Source organism: Petromyzon marinus, chromosome 38 (genome assembly GCF_048934315.1).
Source record: "Petromyzon marinus isolate PM22_M1 ecotype Great Lakes invasive population chromosome 38, UKy_Petmar_22M1.pri1.0, whole genome shotgun sequence".
Lineage (NCBI taxonomy): Eukaryota > Metazoa > Chordata > Hyperoartia > Petromyzontiformes > Petromyzontidae > Petromyzon > Petromyzon marinus.
The window spans coordinates 9,088,581-9,106,722 of record NC_133704.1 but is presented as its reverse complement, the minus strand read 5'-3'; positions in this window follow the sequence as shown (position 1 = coordinate 9,106,722).

The following is an 18,142-nucleotide window of genomic DNA, read 5'->3' as shown; positions in this document are numbered from 1 at the left end:
TCGGAATGGTCCGAGTCGCGACTGGGTTTCCGTCGTCCGTCCGTAGCCGCACCCCCCCCCCACCCCCCCGTCGGCTGAATATGTTTTTTTATTCGCGGAGACAACGAGAGCCGAGCGCAAACAGCGGAACTCGCGCGAGAGGCGTCTGTTGCACGCGCCACGGTTAATTGCAAGCGTGGATCGTCGTCGCGGGGACGGGGAAGGGTTTGCCAGAAGGAGTGACGGAGGGCGAGAGACTCTGCCACGGTGGCTCGGAGATGTTAGCTACCTCGCCCTTGTACGCCAGGAGGTTGTGGGTTCGATCCCGATACGGACACCTGTATATGTGGAGTTCCGCGTGTTCTCTCTCTCTCTCTCTCACCCGTGGTCGCGTGGATTCGTTTTGTGTGTGTGCGTGTGATCAGGATTCACTCTCGCTTTGGACCCGGGCCAAGGTTTCCATTGACGGGGACCACTCGACCCCAAGTGTGGGCCTCCGGTTTCACATCTCCATGACGAATGATCTCAAAATGTAGTTTGGGTTCAATTAAATATTATTGAGAGGAAAAAAACGTCGCAGGCATGAACCATTGGGGGGGGGGGTTTCTTCCGCATGTTCGTGTGGTTCCTTGTGGGGGCCTCGTTCCTCTGCATAATCATTTTCATCTCTTTTTTTTTAAAGCCCCAATGCGTTGCAGCAATTCGCACGTGCGTGCACGCGTTCGGTAGTAATACTAACAAGTATAAACAAATAAATGCACAGCAGCGCGGACGCCTCGACAGCGGGCGATGCTCGCCGGCGTTTTGGGACAAGGCGGGAGACGTCGTCGTCGTCGTCATCGGCCGAGGTCTTCGTGGCGTGCATGATCATTGCGCGCGGTGCAGCGCACGTACCGCACTCCACTGCTATCGTCGAGCGAGTCGTAGCGGCAAAATTCGCGAGTTAAATTGTAATCCGTCGACTGGGAAAAACGACCGGGGGCTGTCCCCCCCCCCCCCGCCCCTCCAGCATCGCGCGCTATAAGATGCTCTTCTGCGGCCGTCTGGAACGCTCTTCCTTGCGATATTAGGAAACCACTGGTGCTACGCACTTTTAAACCATCTACATAAAAAAAACTAATTTCTTTAGAACTGCTTTTCGTGTTTAGTTTGTTGTCCTTCACCCCGCGTCTCCGATTACCACGGTTGGCTACATACGGTGCGAAAGAAATTCAACATACAGCAAATACACACTTGCACCAGACCCACATTTAAGGCTGAGTCGCCCTCGGGGAGGCTCAGAACATGGGCTACTGATGATGTTAGCCTTGGTCGCGAATCAAAATTGGGTCGCACAGTGAGCGATCAATGGCGCCGCGTTGACAGAGGGGCTGTGAATTGAGTATTCACTTGCTGGTACATTTCAAAGTAAAATATCAACCGTATCGATATAGCCCGCAAGGATATTGATAAAGATATCGATGATGTCTCTGCGGTCTCCTCCCTCGTGCCAGCGCTCTTCAAAAACGAGTCTCAGGGCTCAATCCCGTGAAGCTTCCCCAGGAAAACCATCTCTCCTGCAGCTGTATCTTTCCAATTCTCGGCAGCAGTAACAATGGTAATACCATCATCGTCCTCCTCATCCTCCTCCTCATCATCCGTGTCTTCGTCTCCTCGCTCGCCATCATCGCCGCTGCCGTCTTCACGTGCACCTCTCTGAGCGGCTGCTACTCCACCACTTGCCGTAAAGTTTAGAGCGTCCAATCTCTGGCCCGAAGTTCGGGTGGAAAGACGTTGGAACGATGAGTCGCGCAAATTGGAGTCGCCGAATAGGGGGGCGGGGACACGTGGGGAACGGGGAGCCCGGTACGCCCGCTGAGCGCTACCCGGACAACAAGCAGCAACGACAGCCGTCCCCTATACGGCGCTTGTGCCAGGCTAGGTGCGCTCCGAGGACACGTGCGGTGTCAAAGGCTCGCTGGCGAGAGGTTACCGCACAGACCAGCAGGTGCCGTGGGTTGACTCATAGGTTGACGACTGGCAGATGATGCACCACAACCTGTGCCCCTACTTTATAGGGGCCATCCATTTAGTACGTACGCATGGAGGGGGGGGGGGGGTAACCCAAATGCGTACGCTTGCGTATGGGGGAGTCTACTGACAATGTACGGACGCATAGGAAACGGGGGGGGGGGGGGATGAAGCCTCGTTAATAATAATTTGTCTACATTGGCCTTCAAATTAGTTAGTCCGGCGGTGGACTATCTGTTTGCTTAAACACGTTAATATTATTAATCCTTGATCGTTTCTGCGTGGATTAAATATCGGCCGTTCTATAGAATTCGAGGGGGAGCGTCAGGCGTACATACGCAGGTGGGGGGGGGGGGGGGGGTATAAAAAGTCCGCGTGCGTACAGGGAGGGCGGGAGGGGTCAAGTTTTGACAGATTTTTGCGTTCCTACTCAATGGATGGTCCCTTAGCCGCTCAGCGCCCCTCCTCTGCCCTCCGCTGTTGTTGGGGTGGGGGGCACTGCCTTCAGCCCCCCAGCAGCGTCCTTCAGGAGCCTCCTCCACCACACACACAAAAGACAAAGATCCCCCGCATATCCTGAACAGACTGTTGGGGCAAGTGCTGTTAGCGAGCACCAATGAAGGCCGGCACGGCACACGAGGGGGTGGGTGGCCAACACCACGCCCGGCCGCCTTTGTCTCCCCAGTGGCGATGTTTACACACCGCACCGGGTACTCATTTGAGGCTGAGTCGACCTAGGGGAGGCCTAGGAACGGTTCGAACAAACGTCACTGGTGGTGGCCGTGAGCGGGAATCGAACTCGGTTCGTTTGGTTCGTAGCGCAGCGCGCTAACCGCTTCAATACCGCTCCCCTTTACAAAGACAAAGATCCCCCGTATAGCCTTAAAATACTGTTGGGGCAAGTGCTGTTGTCGAGCACCTATGCTGACCGGAACGGCACTCGAGGGGTTTGGTGGTCAGCACCACGCCCGACCGCCTTTGTCTCCCCGGTGTTGTGTTGCCGCTTTGTGTTGCGCACCCAAATGGGCACTGTGGTCGCTTTTGAGTAATGTTCACGCGAGAACCGTCAAGATGTTTGTGTTGTTGTTGCTGCCGCGATCGATGATGCTGAATGCGCTTGAGAGTTTGTAGCAGCAGGAAGGGAATATCAGCCGGGATCCGAACCCACTGCGAGTCGTCGAATTATCCTCATTCATCTGCATAACATGTTGGAGTAGGGGGGGGTGGAGAGAAAAACAAACCTCCCACCAATGAGTTGAGTAATTAATGCGTGTGGCACGCGTGAGTAGTAATAAAAATAATACTCATTAACTCTTTGGTTATTTCGGTAAAGTCACGTAGGTAGAGAAATACAATTAAAAAAAACAATAAATCACGACGTTTCGATCGCAACGCAAGCGGTCGTCCTCAGGGCGGAAAAAAAAAACAATCCAGCAGTGAAACTTCTGAACCGGGAAGAACACAGCGAGAGAGCTCTTGTAACACAGTGACTTTACCGACAGAACCAACGCGCATGGATTCCTGCAGTCACGAAAGCTTCAAATTAAGATGAATACTCATTAAATACACAAGGTGCGTCCGGGGAAGGCGGCTCGGAGACACTGTGTTAAAATCCTCGCCGTTATCGTCGTCTCACTGGGGGGCGGTGAGGATGGGTGGGTGGGGGGGGGGCAGCCCGTGAAGAGAAATTAATTCTCTCTCTCTCTCTCTCCGGGGCCAATTTAACGCAGACGGATCAAGTCAAAGGGAACCCACGCGCGCTCTCGGAGCGAGCCGTCTTGTTGCTGGCGTGGTCAATAACGCGCGGCCCTGCTGTGTTTGTCTCTTAACACCCAAAAAAAACCGCATCCGTTGAGCCTCGATAGCTTATTTTTTTGTTTTTCGCGTGCGCGTGTGTGTGTGTGCGGGAGGGTCCTGCTCGAGGCTTCTGAGTCCAGACGGGCGAAGGCAGTGAACCCACTCGCCCGTACCGCCTCGTCCGGGCGCCCAATGCTCTCTCCCTCTCTCGCTTTGTTTTAATTTGTGTTTCTTTTATTTTGTTTCTCTCCACCAGCGGCTGTGTTTGAGCTTCGCACGAACTCCGCGCGATCTGTCCGGCGGTGAAGAGGTGTGGGTGGAGTGGGTGGCGTGGGGTGGGTGGAGTGGGTGGGGTGGGGTGGGTGGGGTGGAGTGGGTGGGTGGGGTGGGTGGGTGGAGTGGGTGGAGTGGCGTGGGTGGGGTGGGGTGGGTGGCGTGAGGGGTTGACGGGACACACGCGAATCCGTTGGGGGGGGGGGGGGTGATGTCAGGGCCGCGGGCGGCCGAACGGGAGGAGATCAACAAGGACCCCGAACGCGGCCGACGGAGGCGTTCGCCGTGGAACGCCACGGGTCCGTTGCCAGTGCACTGCTGCTGAACGAAGGCTTTACTTGCACACCGGTGGACCATGCTTCATCACCTCGCCGCTCAGTGTGAGGGTAGGCGAATAATGGTTGGCTGGCGGGGGTGGGGGGCGGGAAGGCCGAGGATCAGTTCAGGTGTCGCTCGCCTCCGATGTTAGCAGTGGTCGGAATCAAACTCAGGTAGTGTGGTTCATAGTGCAGGGTGCCAATCAACCCCCCTCACCCCCCTCACCCCCCTCACCCCCTCTCCCCTAAGACAAAGATCCCCCATATAGCCTTAACTGACTATTGTGGCAAGTGCAATTAGCGAGCACCTATGAAGGCCGGCACTGCAGACGAGGGGGTGGGTGATCAGCACCACGCCCGGCCGCCTTTGTCTCCACAGTAGCACCAGGTACTCATTTGAGGCTGAGTCGACCTAGGGGAGGCCCAGGACCGGTTCAGATAATCGTCAATGGGTGTTGGTCCGTGAGAGGGAATCGAACCCCGGGGTAGTGGTTATCGCCGCGAGATAACCACTACCCCCTCCCCCCAACACACACAACAGACACACCTCCCAAGATATGTGTGCAGTGATGATCGGATGACAGCCCGTGTTGCTCGAGCAGACAAACTCCGGAGCGGTTTCCACTTCAACAGTCTCATCGGCAGTATCAAAACAGGCCAACAAAAAAAAAAACAAATCCTTACCGGGTCGCCGAATGTTTTATTTTTCAGAGCCTCCCACGCCTCCTTCACGATGGGTTCGGATCTGTGCAAACCAATGACATTGTTACAACCTCATGGCATCGACGAGAGTATGTAACGAATCATCATCTCCAGAGCCTCCCACGCCTCCTTCACGATGGGATCGGATCTGTGCAAACCAATAACATTGTTACAACCTCATGGCATCGACGAGAGTATGTAACGAATCATCATCTTCTTCGCTTGGCTGATGTTGATGTTGGGAAAAAAAAGCTACAGCTTCACACTGAGGTGGTTGAGCCGGACGATTGCGTCACGAGTGGCGTGGTGAATCGCTTTGTGAAGCTGCCTCCGATATTTATTAATCTGGCCGTGGCCTATTATGGGTGACCACGGTCGCACAATGGGGATTGTTCAAATACAAACATTAAATAACATTCCCCGTACTTCGTCAGCCTGTGGGGATTTCGTGGGTTCCGGAAGACCCCAGAAGCTGCCGGACGTTCACGTCGCTCGATGTGCGCGTGGGGAAGACGATTCCGTGCTCTGTTTGTGACTCAATGAGCCCTGACGCCGCGGGTCAGCGCGTGCCACCTTGTGTGCGAGTTTCAGCAGTGGCTGTCGGGGCTCGACTCAGCAAACCATCCTTCTAGGGTTCGTTAAAATTGGTACCACTTTGGAAAGACAATAGTTTTCGTGCGGAGTGACTTTGCGCCGCCGTATGATTGTCGACTTTACACCGCTGGCTGAGGCTCCTAAAGGCGGACAAACACCACCACCACCCCCACTATTCGTTTGAGAAGGGGGTCGCACTGGCTTCTTAGAATACAAATCGTTACTCGTGTCCGTGGGTTTTCTCCGGGTGCTCCAGTCTCCTTTCACACGATTGCCAAACACTCATTCATGGGGATTGCCCAAAACATCCCAACGCTTGACTCTCCGACAAAAGGAGCCCCTGTGCGATAAGGATTCCCTCCCGCTGTGGACTCGAGGCCAGGTCTCCCTTGAGAGAGACCAACGGACCCCAAGTGTGGGCCTCCGGTTTCACATCTCGTTGCCGTGGGGCGCCACGGTGGCGAGATGCAGGAGGTCGTGGGTTCGATCCCGATCCTGACGATGCCTGCTGCTGTATATTTTGAGTTTGCGTGTCTCTCTCTCTCTCTCTGTCTCTCTCTCCCTTTTTTTCGTGGTCCACGTAGATTTTTACTCCGGGTCCTCCGGTTTTCCCCTCCACATTTAGAAACAACATCATGCGTTTAGAGTATTTGGCTGCTGCTATACATTTCCACGTGACAAGCCACTTCGTTGAGCTATCATTTGTTGAAAGCCAGGTCGCTTCTGAAGTAGAGCTACATATTTTGATCTAAAGCTTTCGTGACTGCAGGGATTCATATTCTTGGTTGTTTCGGTAAAGTCACGTAGAAGGGAAACTAAATATTATTTTGTGACTTTACCGAAAGAACCAAGAATATAGAGCTAGATAGCTCAGTGGGGCATTATCTGGTACAATACAAAATTGTTTAGAAGCCATACAAACCCTCCTTAACGGAATGGTCCAACCACCCAAAAGCGACTCAGTGAGGCTTACCTGTGTGAAGCAATGCAGCCAGAGAGGGGTGTGTGCTGTGTAGTGCTTTAGTGATCTCAGACTGTGTAGTGGAGTGTTGTAGTGACCTCAGACCGTGTAGCCAAGTCGCTTTTGCCCTCCCCCCGCACCTCCGATTCGCACGGTTGGCTATGTACGGTGCGAAAGGAGTTCAACATACATACAATAGTTATATAGCTCAGTGGGCCTTAACTGGTAAAATAAATACGTCAAATATTTTATAGTTTCGTGAGCAACACCAAGAGACTGGGTTAGAACGGGCGCACAGGCTACCACAAAATGCCACTCACCACCTTTTATGTTTTTTTGTTAAGCAACCTGTTTACCTTTCCTATACTTTACACTCCTATCGTATTTTTGCATCGTTTGTTGTTGTGACCTTCTGACCCTCGTGCCCCCTACTGGACACCTGAACAAAAAGAAGAGCTGTACAGTCATTATAAGCTCATCGGATTCCTCCTGCAGTAAATAACAAGAAAGATTCTGATGATGAAATACGGTACACTGAAGTTTCAGGCAAGGGGCCCTTATGCAGAGCAGAGACGAGAGGGGGCAGAGAGAAACGATGACATGGCTGGGGATCGCATTTGGCAAATGAGCATCCAAAGTTGACAAATGAACTGTTCGAATTGGCGCATGAGCAGCTGATTGATGTATTTTGTAAAATAATTGACTTATTCATATATCAATTGAAACATGTATAATTGATATCCTCTATTCATACATTGATGAATTCGTGTCAATTCCAAAACTGATCATTTGTCAGCTTCAAAGTTTTCCCAGGGCCCCAACGGTGTAACATGCTGGGCCACCCACCACCACCCAACCTCCCCACCTCCCCCCCCCCCCTCGCTGAGAGCACTTGCCCCAACATTCTGTTAAAGGCTATACGGGGAGGGTGGAATATTTGCCTTCGTATTTGTAGCCTCTGTGATCTTCTCTGGGCTGTGACAAAATAGATAAGAAGACGTTACCCCCCCCCGCCCCCCACCCTCTCCTTCACATATCGTATTTTGCTTGACTCATTACATCAGCCAGTGAATGCACTCAGAAGCATTCACTCACAAAAGGCTGTGCAGGCTGATGAGATGTATCAAAATATATATACTTGTATTTCCTTCTGTGTCGGGACAGAGTGCCACAGTGGCGAGATGTTAACTACCTTGCCTGATATACAGGAGGTCGTGGGTTCGATCCTGACCACTGACACCTGCTGTATATTTGGAGTTTGCGTGTGTCTCTCTTCCCGTGGTCGCGTGGATTTTTCTCCGGGGTCTCTCCAGTTTCTCCCCTCCGCATTTAGAATCAACGTCGCTCGTTTCGAGTATTTGGCTGCTATACATTTCCAACGTGACGAGACGCCACTTTGTTGAGCTTATCATTTGTGATATCCAAGTCGCTTCTGCAAAAAGAAGAGCTTAGTGGGGCCTTCCTTACCTGGTTAAATACAGCTAGTTGTTTTTTTATATACGTGAGGGAGCCGGAATGTCTGCTTAAATTGTCTAGCTGATTATAATGCCCTGCGACGACGACGGAGATTATTCTTTGGAAGGGCGGTCGCTGTGGGGGGAGCGGGGGGGCTGCGAGGTGGTCCCACACCTCCACCTCCAACCCCCTGGTACCATAGTCGGCCACCCTTTGCGGGGTGCGTGGTTAATGCCCCCCCCCCCCCCCCGAGTGAACGATCTCCGAGCGAGGGGAAAGACAAACACGCGGGCGACAACGAAATCTGCGAGGGAGTCGCTCGCCCGCTCGCTCGCTCGCTCGCTCGCCCGCTCGCTCGCTCACCTCATACTCCCGCTCGTCTTTCATCTTCCCCTACCTGCGTTAATAAATGAAACGCGACAAGGCGATTTGTCACGGATAATAATCCATGCCCATTAACGGCACAGTCGCAAATTGGGGTTATGTTTGTTTTTTTTGTTTAAAAAAAAATAATTATTATTATTTAGGCGTGAATAAATCATTAGAGTTCGCGTTCGGATGAACACCGTCGATATTTGTTTGCGCGTCTCGGCTCACGCGACCCGGAGCGGCTGGTGGCGCTTTCAAACCCAGCGCGCCCCAGTTCAATTCCTGAGCACGGTCAGCATCCACTGCCGCGTGGCCCTCCACCTGCCGCCACTCCACCCCCCCCCCCCCCCGCCCCCACACCTTCATTAGATCCGCCACTGACCAGCGTGGTGGAGTATGGTCAAACAAACCCCCCCCCCCCCCCCCCATGATCGACACGGCGTGAAAAGGGGGCCCTCTCCATCATCCAGCAGCGGCTTGACGCGGGGGCTGGCCATCGAACAAGGACGGTCACCGCATCATCGCGTGGCGCTTTCGGATGCGCTTTCCGCGGCCGTCTGGAACGCTCTCGCCTTCCCATATTCGGAAGCCACTGGGAGCTGTGCACTTTGAAGTCATCTACATTGACGACAAATTTCCTTTGGAACCGCTTTTTGTCTTTAGGTTTGTTGTCATTCCCCCGCCACCTGAGGCTACGTACGGTGTGAAAGAAGTTCAACATACGTTGTCACTCTCGATAGTTGAGAACGCTGAGGGCACAGCTACCGCACGAGATGTCAGCGTGAGTCATTTGCGACTTAATCTCCAATGACCCCAATCGACCTCTCTCTTTCCCTGCCGCGTCTTCTCATCGCACCCCCACAACGAGACTCCCCCCCCCCACCCCCCGCCCACCAATCATACCCCCCACCCAATGACGGAGCCAGGATTTCCAGGTAGGGGGGCAACCCCTCCAGCAATGAACAATGATAGGAGTTGTTAGTAAGTGAGGACTTGTCCCTTGCTTTGTATTCGACGCGTGTGCGGCGATGGCGAGTGTCGAATTCGAACCGCGTTGTGTGATCGGCATCGCGCTCGCTGAAGGTGAATGCCTTCAGGGAAGTCGTGTTTTCATTTTTCATTTATTAGGTATAGCCCTGTGAGCCATGCGGCTCTTGACTCGGGTGCAACCGCAGCAAACAAAAACATGAACAAGGAACGTCTTAAAGTGACTACGCACAACAGAAAAATCCAGGGAAAAAACAGCAAAATCTTCCAGAAAAAAGCACCGCATATCAACGCTGTATACGCAACTGCGCACAATTCTGTGAGTCACTTATAACTGCTTTGTCGTTACTTATTGCCAATTATGGACTCAGACTATTGTCCTATCATCTCATAGAGTCCCTGGCACGTAATAACATGCTACACAGTGGCAGTCGCAAAATGCCGATTATTACTAATAAACCCCAATGATCCTATCGAAATTAGTGATTTATATCGGATCATTGGGTGGGCACGTGCCACCCCACCCCCCCCACTGGCTCCGCCAGTGCCCCCACCACTCATAACACACCCAACTCATACCCCCCCCCCGCCAGTCATACTACTCCCCAATTCGTACCCACCTCCCCCCGCTGTTGACGCGTCTGTGTCCGCTACTTTAAAGTGCTCATCGCTGTGCACTCTTGCAGAGTTTCTTAGTTTGACAACGAGGTCCTCCATCGCCTATCGCGCCTCAAGGTTGATACCTGAGTCACGCGGCAGGGCTGCGCGGTATGCAACGTCGTGCGTAAGAGCCGCGTTGTGGAGCTTTCACCATCGTCGTGGGCCAGCCGTGATCCATCCACTGCTGAACGAAAGCATTGGCAACGCCAGCGGAAGGCGACAGAGGCAGAGAGCAAGGCGGGCTGATGGAGGACGAGGAGGAGCAGAGCCGTCCCAAGGGTACGGCGAATCGAGGCGACCGTCCCAGGCCCCACGCTTTGGGGGGGCGCTTTTCGGATTTACCCCAGACCCCCCCCCCCTCCCATGGACGGTCCTGAGGAGGAGGAGGAGGCCCTATCCAAGTGGAGACGAAACATCGGCCACATATGGGATATGATGATGGTGAGGGTGATGACGGTGATGATCGCCAAACGGTGCTGCTGCTGCTATGGATCCAGCGACGTCCGTAAAGGCGGTGGACAGCAGAAGAGGGACGTGTACACATCAGCACTGCGGGGGAGACAAAGGCGTCCGGGAGTCGTGTTGGCCACGCCACCTCCCTGCGTGCGCCTTGCCGGCCCTCTCCATAGATGGCCACTGACAGACGGCACTTCTCGTCTCTATCGTCGGTGGGATCTTTGTGTGTCTGTGTGTGTGTGTCTGTGTGTCTCTGTGTGTGACTGTGTGTGTGTGGCTGTGTGCGGAGCGGTGGTGTAGCGGATAGTGCGCTGCGCTCCGAATCTGGCGACCCAAGTTCGATTCCCGCTCAAGGCCAACACCAGTGACGATTTTATCTGAACCGGTCCTGGGCCTCCCCTAGGTCGACTCAGCCTCAAATGAGTACCTGGTGCAGTGTGTAAACATCGCCACTCGGGAGACAAAGGCGGCCGAGCGTGGTGCTAGCCACCCACCCACCCCCTCGTGTGCCGTGCCGCCTTTCAAAGGTGCTCGCTAACAGTACTTGCCCCAACAGTCTGTGCAGGCTACACGGGGGATCTTTGTCTTTGTGTGCATTCTATTATTTTTCACGAGCGGAGCGTCGGGCGGTTAAAACACAGACAGCAAGTTGGCACAGTAGGGGGCACAGGTGATGCATCGGCCGCTCATCTCAGTCAGTCGACCCGTGGCACCTGCTGGGTCTGCCCCGTGACCTCCTGGTGCACCTAGCCTGGCACAGTAGGGGGGCACAGGTGGTGCATCTGCCCAGTCATCTCAGTCAGTCGACCCATGGGACTTGCTGGGTCTGCCCCGTGACCTCCTGGTGCACCTAGCCTGGCACAGTATGGAGAGTCACAGGTGGTGCATCTGCCCAGTCATCTCAGTCAGTCGACCCGTGGCACCTGCTGGGTCTGCCCCGTGGCCTCAACGTGCACCTAGCCTGGCACAGGCGCCGTGGTGACGTCACAGCCACTTAGTGGCGAATGGCGGTTGTTGTTGTGTGCATATGGCTGTGTACACGTGTCGTGTGGGCAAGCACACGACGAGGAGGGGAATGGGGGGGGTCTAATAACAAAGATCCCCCCGTAAAGCCTTACCAGACCGTAGGGGCAAGTGCTGAGCGAGGAGCACCTCTGAAGGCCGGCACGGCACACGAGGGGGGTGGGTGGCCAGCATCACGCCCGAGCGCCTTTGTCTCCCCCAGTGGCGGTGTTTACTAATTTGAGGCTGAGTAGACCTCGGGGAGGAGGTCCGTGACCGGTCCAGGTAAATCGTCACCGGTGGTGGTGACCGTGAGCAGGAATCGAACAGTGATTGCCAGGTCCCGAGCGCAGCGCGCTGACCGCTACATCACCGCTCCCCACTGGGGGGGGGGGTAGCCCCACCACCCCCCTCTTACTCACACCCCCCTCCCCTCCACCGTGCCTCTCATCTCACCCCTCAGATAGGGCTGGGGGATTGGGGATTGGGTGGAGGGTGTGAGAGGGAGAGGGTGGTGGCGTATAGGATTAGTGGGAGCCGAGCAGGCGGGGGGGGGGGGGGACAAAGGGGGAGGCGGGGAGAGAGGTGAAGAGGGGAGGGGGGCATGGCTGCCTGTAGGTTTGTGTGATAATAAATGATGACCTTGATTTACATTTACACTGTAGTTGCAGCCACTGTTGGTGGCAGTGTGGCATCAGTCACTGTGGTGTTCACTGTGGGCTCAGCCACTGCGGTCTCAGCCACTGTGAATTCACTGTGATATCAGCCACTGTGGTGTCACTGTGGTATGAATGTGTGATTAGCCACTGTGAATTCACTGTGATATCAGCCACTGTGATGTCACTGTGGTATGAATGTGTGATCAGCCACTGTGAATTTACTGTGATATCAGCCACTGTGGTGTCACTGTGGCATCAGCCATTGTGAATTCACTGTGGCATCAGCCACTGTGAACTCACTGTGGCATCAGCCACTGTGAGCTCACTGTGGCATCAGCCACTGTGAATTCACTGTGGCATCAGCCACTGTGAGTTCACTGTGGCATCAGCCACTGTAGTATCACTGTGGCATCAGCCACTGTGAATTCACTGTGGCATCAGCCACTGCGGAATCACTTTGGTATCAGCCACTGTGAATTCACTGTGGCATCAGCCACTGTGAATTCACTGTGACATCAGCCACTGTGAGTTCACAGTGGCATCAGCCATTGTGAATTCACAGTGGTATCAGCCATTGTGAATTCACAGTGGTATCAACCATTGTGAATTCACAGTAGTATCAGCCACTGTGAATTCACTGTGGTATCAGCCACTGTGGTATCATTGCCGTATCGGCCACTGCGCGGTCACTGCAGTCGTTCCAACAATTTGTTTCCACGTTCAGAAACAATATCGTGACTGTCGCCGAACCTTGGAGGGCTGCAACTCCGACAGATAACAACTCCCGACATGTTTTGTTTTTATTTTCTTAGTTTTTTCGGTAAAGTCACGTCGAAGAGAAACAACAAAATAATAAAATATTTATAAAACAATAAAAATATATTTTTCATAAATATTTTATTATTTTGTTGTTTCTCTTCAACGTGACTTTACCGAAAAAACTAAGAATATGAATTACTGCAGTCACGAAAGCTTTAAATCAAAATGTTTTGTTTTACCTTTTAAGCGAGGACGCAATCACGTGTTTGACATTTTATTCGCGTTCATTTAATCTTACCAAACAGCCGACCACTATCCGCACATTGAGTCCAAAAAATTCGCAGAAATCCCTCCTCGTCCTCCGTGCGCGAGCACGTGCGCACATCGGAAATTTGTGTTGGACTCCGCAGCCCCAGTCCCCAACATTCAGGGCTCTCGCTTCGTTGAACAAACAAACACACACACGTGGAGTGAACTCGACGGACCTGCATCTGGGCAGCCCTTCGCAATTGTATCCGGTGGGTCCTCTTGAAGGAATGATGGCCCTGCGCAGGCAACAATTTTGAACACGACCCCCCTTGCCTCCCCCTGCTGTTCACTTGAACGGGTTGCGCAGCGCCGATGAATTTATGCAACCAACCGTTGGACGCTGCCGGGGATCCGCGTTTGCGCAAGCGCAGTGCGAATGGCGTTGAGGCTGAGCTGAGAAACGGCCTCTCACGGAATTGCAACACGATCCATATTTGTCCAACATTTTCTGTCAATCAGAATGGGTGGGTTTTAAAAAAAAAAATCAAGAACAAAATGTAATCGTAGGGCAGGGCCCTAGCCAACATCCCGCATACCTGAAACCGGCCGTCAGGACGTCAATAACCCAGTGTAAATCTAAAAATATGCCACATTTGCCACCGTTCAAGGACATACGGAGGAGAAGTCCTATCTGGACAATACGGAACACTGTCCATCACTAGCCCGGTGTGGCAGTCGGAATGGAAGACAACTTCTGCCACGGTGATGCATTAATTCAAATCGCTTCACATGCGTCCTTGGTTGGTTACGCTGCCATCTAAATGATTGGTCGCCTTCCAATTTGATTTGACTCGTATAGATCCACGTCTTTTTACTGATTGGTACAATAGTCACCCTCACATCTTGTTTAATGTTTCAGTCACTTCGTTTTGTGATTGCGCTATCATTCTATACTCTTACCCAAGCCAGCTTTTGCTTCGAGGATGTATTTTTCGTTACTTTTAAAATTTTAACATTCGTGTATGTTTGAGCAATATTATCAATGCGGGAGACCGTCTCTAAAAAGTTGCGATTTGTCAGACGAAATCAGATATATTTTATTTCAGCAGGAAGGGCCCAATAAGCTGCTCGGATCTATTTAATGGATACCTTGCGACTGTACAGGGTATCGCGGTGGTGAGATGTTAACTCTCTCGCCTGTTATGGAGGCCGTGGGTTCAATCCCGATCCCGACCCTGACGATGCCTGTATATTTGAAGTTTAAATGTCTCTCTCTCTCTCTCTGCGTGGTCGCGAGGATTTTTCTCCGGGTCCACGGGTTTTTTCCTCCACATTTAGAATCAACATCACGCGTTTAGAGTATTTTGCCCCTATACATTTCCACGTGATAAGGAACTTCGTTGAGCTATCATTTGTGGATAGGTCGCTTCTGAAAAAAGCTATATAACTCAGTGGGCCTTGCCTGGTCAAATAAAAAAGTGTGGCTTATATACAGTACACATCTTAGTTACACACGCATGTGTACACAGGGTCAAATCAATCTTACTCTGAGTTTGAACATTCGGCCTCTCACATCAGTTTCCAAGATTTTATCTTTTTGTTAAGTCTTCATGATTTCAATGCCTTTGATGGCTGTGAACTCGAGTAGATTGCTCACCTCTCTCATTCCTCAATCCGATGTCAAACTCGCCGCTCACATTCTCGCCGCTGCACCTGTTACCTATATGATGGCATCTGCGTCACCTATTACGATGAGCTCATGTTGTAGTTTTGGTAATTTCACGTCACATTCAATCTGCGCCTTCATAAAGAGAACGCGGGCTGTTTTTGGAGGATGTACTTGAATAATATAATCTGTAACTCGTGGTGTTTTGAGAGCCTTCGTATAGGCTGGGAAGACGAGAGCGAAAAGGCTGATGTGGTTCGGTCACGTGGAGAGCAGGAAAATTGGTGCAAGTGATGCAAGTGGAAGGAAATAAATCAAGAGGAAGGCAGAAGACAAGGTGGGGGAGGTGCGGGGGCGATGTGGTGCGATCGGACCTTGGTGGCCCGAGGAGCGGAAAGAGAGATGGGGCAGGACAGGGCAGCAGTGCAGGATTAAGCTAGTGCGGGGCCTGTAGCATATGTTATAAAGAGACCCTACATTTTTAAAAATATATTAAAAGACATTTTTTAACTTGCATAGTAAATTGTATTTTTTTTATTTGCTATACAGCCAGATGAAACGACAAATCGCTAACCTTAAACACCCAGTGGTTCAGAAAAGTTGAAGGCGATATAGTACTATAGTAATAGAGCAAGTGCAGAATCACTGACCGGAATTGATAGCTTGAAAGCGTTTAGCGCAGGGCCCTTGAAAGTGCGGGGCCCGTAGCATATGTAGCTACTTATGCTACTAGGATAACCCGGCACTGCAGGGTAGCGTGGAGGTTGGTGAGGACAGAGGAACACCCCACATGAGTGGAACAAACGCGTGGAAGAAGTAGAAGCGTAGGCTGGGAATTCTGCCTGATGCACTTAAGAACTCTCAAACTCGCCAAATGACTAAGAACACCCCACTTCTCAATAGTTGCCGTAAACTCTTTGTCTGCGATAGCAAAGGTTGCCACTATTTACCGATTCCAACGTTGTCTCAATGTCCTACTTCTTCCTCTCAATGAGACTCTCCAGTTTCACAAGTTGTGATTATTCAACTTTACAAGCTGCACCGTTAGACTGCACTCGAGACCGTGAAGGGCCCTGGGTACTATGAAGATTGGTCCAACCTTCGATCTTAGCACGGTTGGCTACGTACGGTGCAAAATAAGTTCAACGTTATATATACATACGTCATTACTCGAACCATCTCCTGTACTATTTTTTTGTAAGAAATGTATCGAGGTTTTGTTTTCTTCTTCTGTGACTTGTGTACCCCGTGCCATCGCAGTATCCGCCAGATATTTGCTTTACAAGAGGAGTTTTTGGAGAGAGAAAAAAAAACAATCTCTGCGCATCATCATCATCATCAGAAGCAGCAGCAGCATCAGCAGCAGATCCTTCCCCACCCCTGCTTGCTCTCGCTCTGCGGGTGCGGAACCCACAGACGCCACACAAAACAGCAGAGACTACAGCAGTGGCTGCGGAGGCAAAAATAATGTTTTACGGGCAGTCGCGTCCCAGCTGCGTCCCAGCTGCCGGAGAGAGACACCGACAGTGCACTACCCCCCCCCTCCACCACCAGGCTCCACAACCTCTCTGAGCATCAGCAGGGGGCGCGCGCGTCCAAGTCTCCCGCGGGTATTTTTCCTCCCAGAGATGTTTCAGATCGGTGCCGACGGTGACGGCGCGCGTGCATGCGCGCGTACCCAGAGGAGTCCAAAAAGAATTCCCGTTCGGGGAATTCGATGCAAGCAAAGCAGCGAGCGGTGGCCACCCACTACCACCAGCACCACCACCCACCCACCCATTACCACCACCACCTTGGGTTAGAGAATCGCCCCACCGCGTCCCCCCGGAAGATACTGATGGTGTCACAAAACTACTTCTGGATGTCACTTCAAGAGGCATCTCATGGCCAGCGAAAAGTGTTATTCACGTACTGTATCAAGCAATAGCGACATCGTTAATTCTCAAGAGCTGAAATACCGTAAGTCTTGACGGCAAAGGTTATAATGTTTTGGTTGCGGTCATTTGGTGACCTGCCCGACACCGATCAACTTACTCTCCACTTTCGAGAACCCGGTGGCTAACCCCCCCACCCCCCCCCCAAAAAAAAACGCGGATTGGAACGCAGCTTTTCAGGGCCACGATAAATACAGCCTCACCGAGCTGGACGAAACGCGTCGACGAACGCAAGCCCGAGTGCGCATATAAATGACCAATTCTCAGAACTATTTGACCGAGCCGTATTAGCAATGCCCTGCACGTGCGCGCGCGCGCAGTGAGGTTTGTGCGCGCGCGCGTGCGCGTCCCACGGTGCGCGCTTTGTCCGTGCGTCTTCGTGCAAAGTGGGAGCGGTCGGAGCGCCGCGCTTACGAACCTGTCGGACCCGAGTTCAATTCCCGCTCCTCGCGGATCAAAGATTTTTTTTTTATCTGAACCGGTCCCGGGTCTCACCTAGGGTCGACTCAGCGGCTGCGTACAAAAATCGACACCGGGGAGACAAAGGCGGCCGGGCGTGGTACCGGCCACCCACCCACCCACCCCCTCGTGCGCCGTGCCGGCCTTCGTAGGTGCCGCTCGCTAACAGCACTTGCCCCGACAGTCTGCTAAGGCTACACCGGGGGGATCTTTGTCTTTGTGGCGGTGCACACGTGGAGTTGAGGTCGTGGTGGGCAAGCGGGGTGACGTCACCACTCGAGCACCGACACCGACACGTGCGCGTGCACTCACGCGTGCAAAGACAAAGATCCCCCGTGTAGCCTTGGCGCATGGATGTTTAGGGGCAAGTGCCGTGGGCCAGCAGCGCCTGCGAAGGCCGGTAACGGCACACGACGGGGCCGGCGTGGCCAGCACCACGCCCGGCCGCCTTTGTATCCCCCAGCGGCGGTGTTTACGCACCGTCATCGGGGACTCGTTCGAGGCCGAGTCTACCTAGGGGAGACCCAGGGTTCTGAGCGCAGCGCGCTAACCGTTGCACCACCGCGCCCCCCCCCCACCTACACACACACAACCCCACTCACGCACGTGCACACACGAACACACAACACCCCCAAGTGCACACACGAACACACAACACCCCCACGTGCACACACGAACACACAACACCCCCACACCCCCCACGTGCACACACGAACACACAACACCCCCACGTGCACACACGAACACACAACAACACCCCCACGTGCACACACGAACACACAACAACACCCCCACGTGCACACACGAACACACAACACCCCCACGTGCACACACGAACACACAACAACACCCCC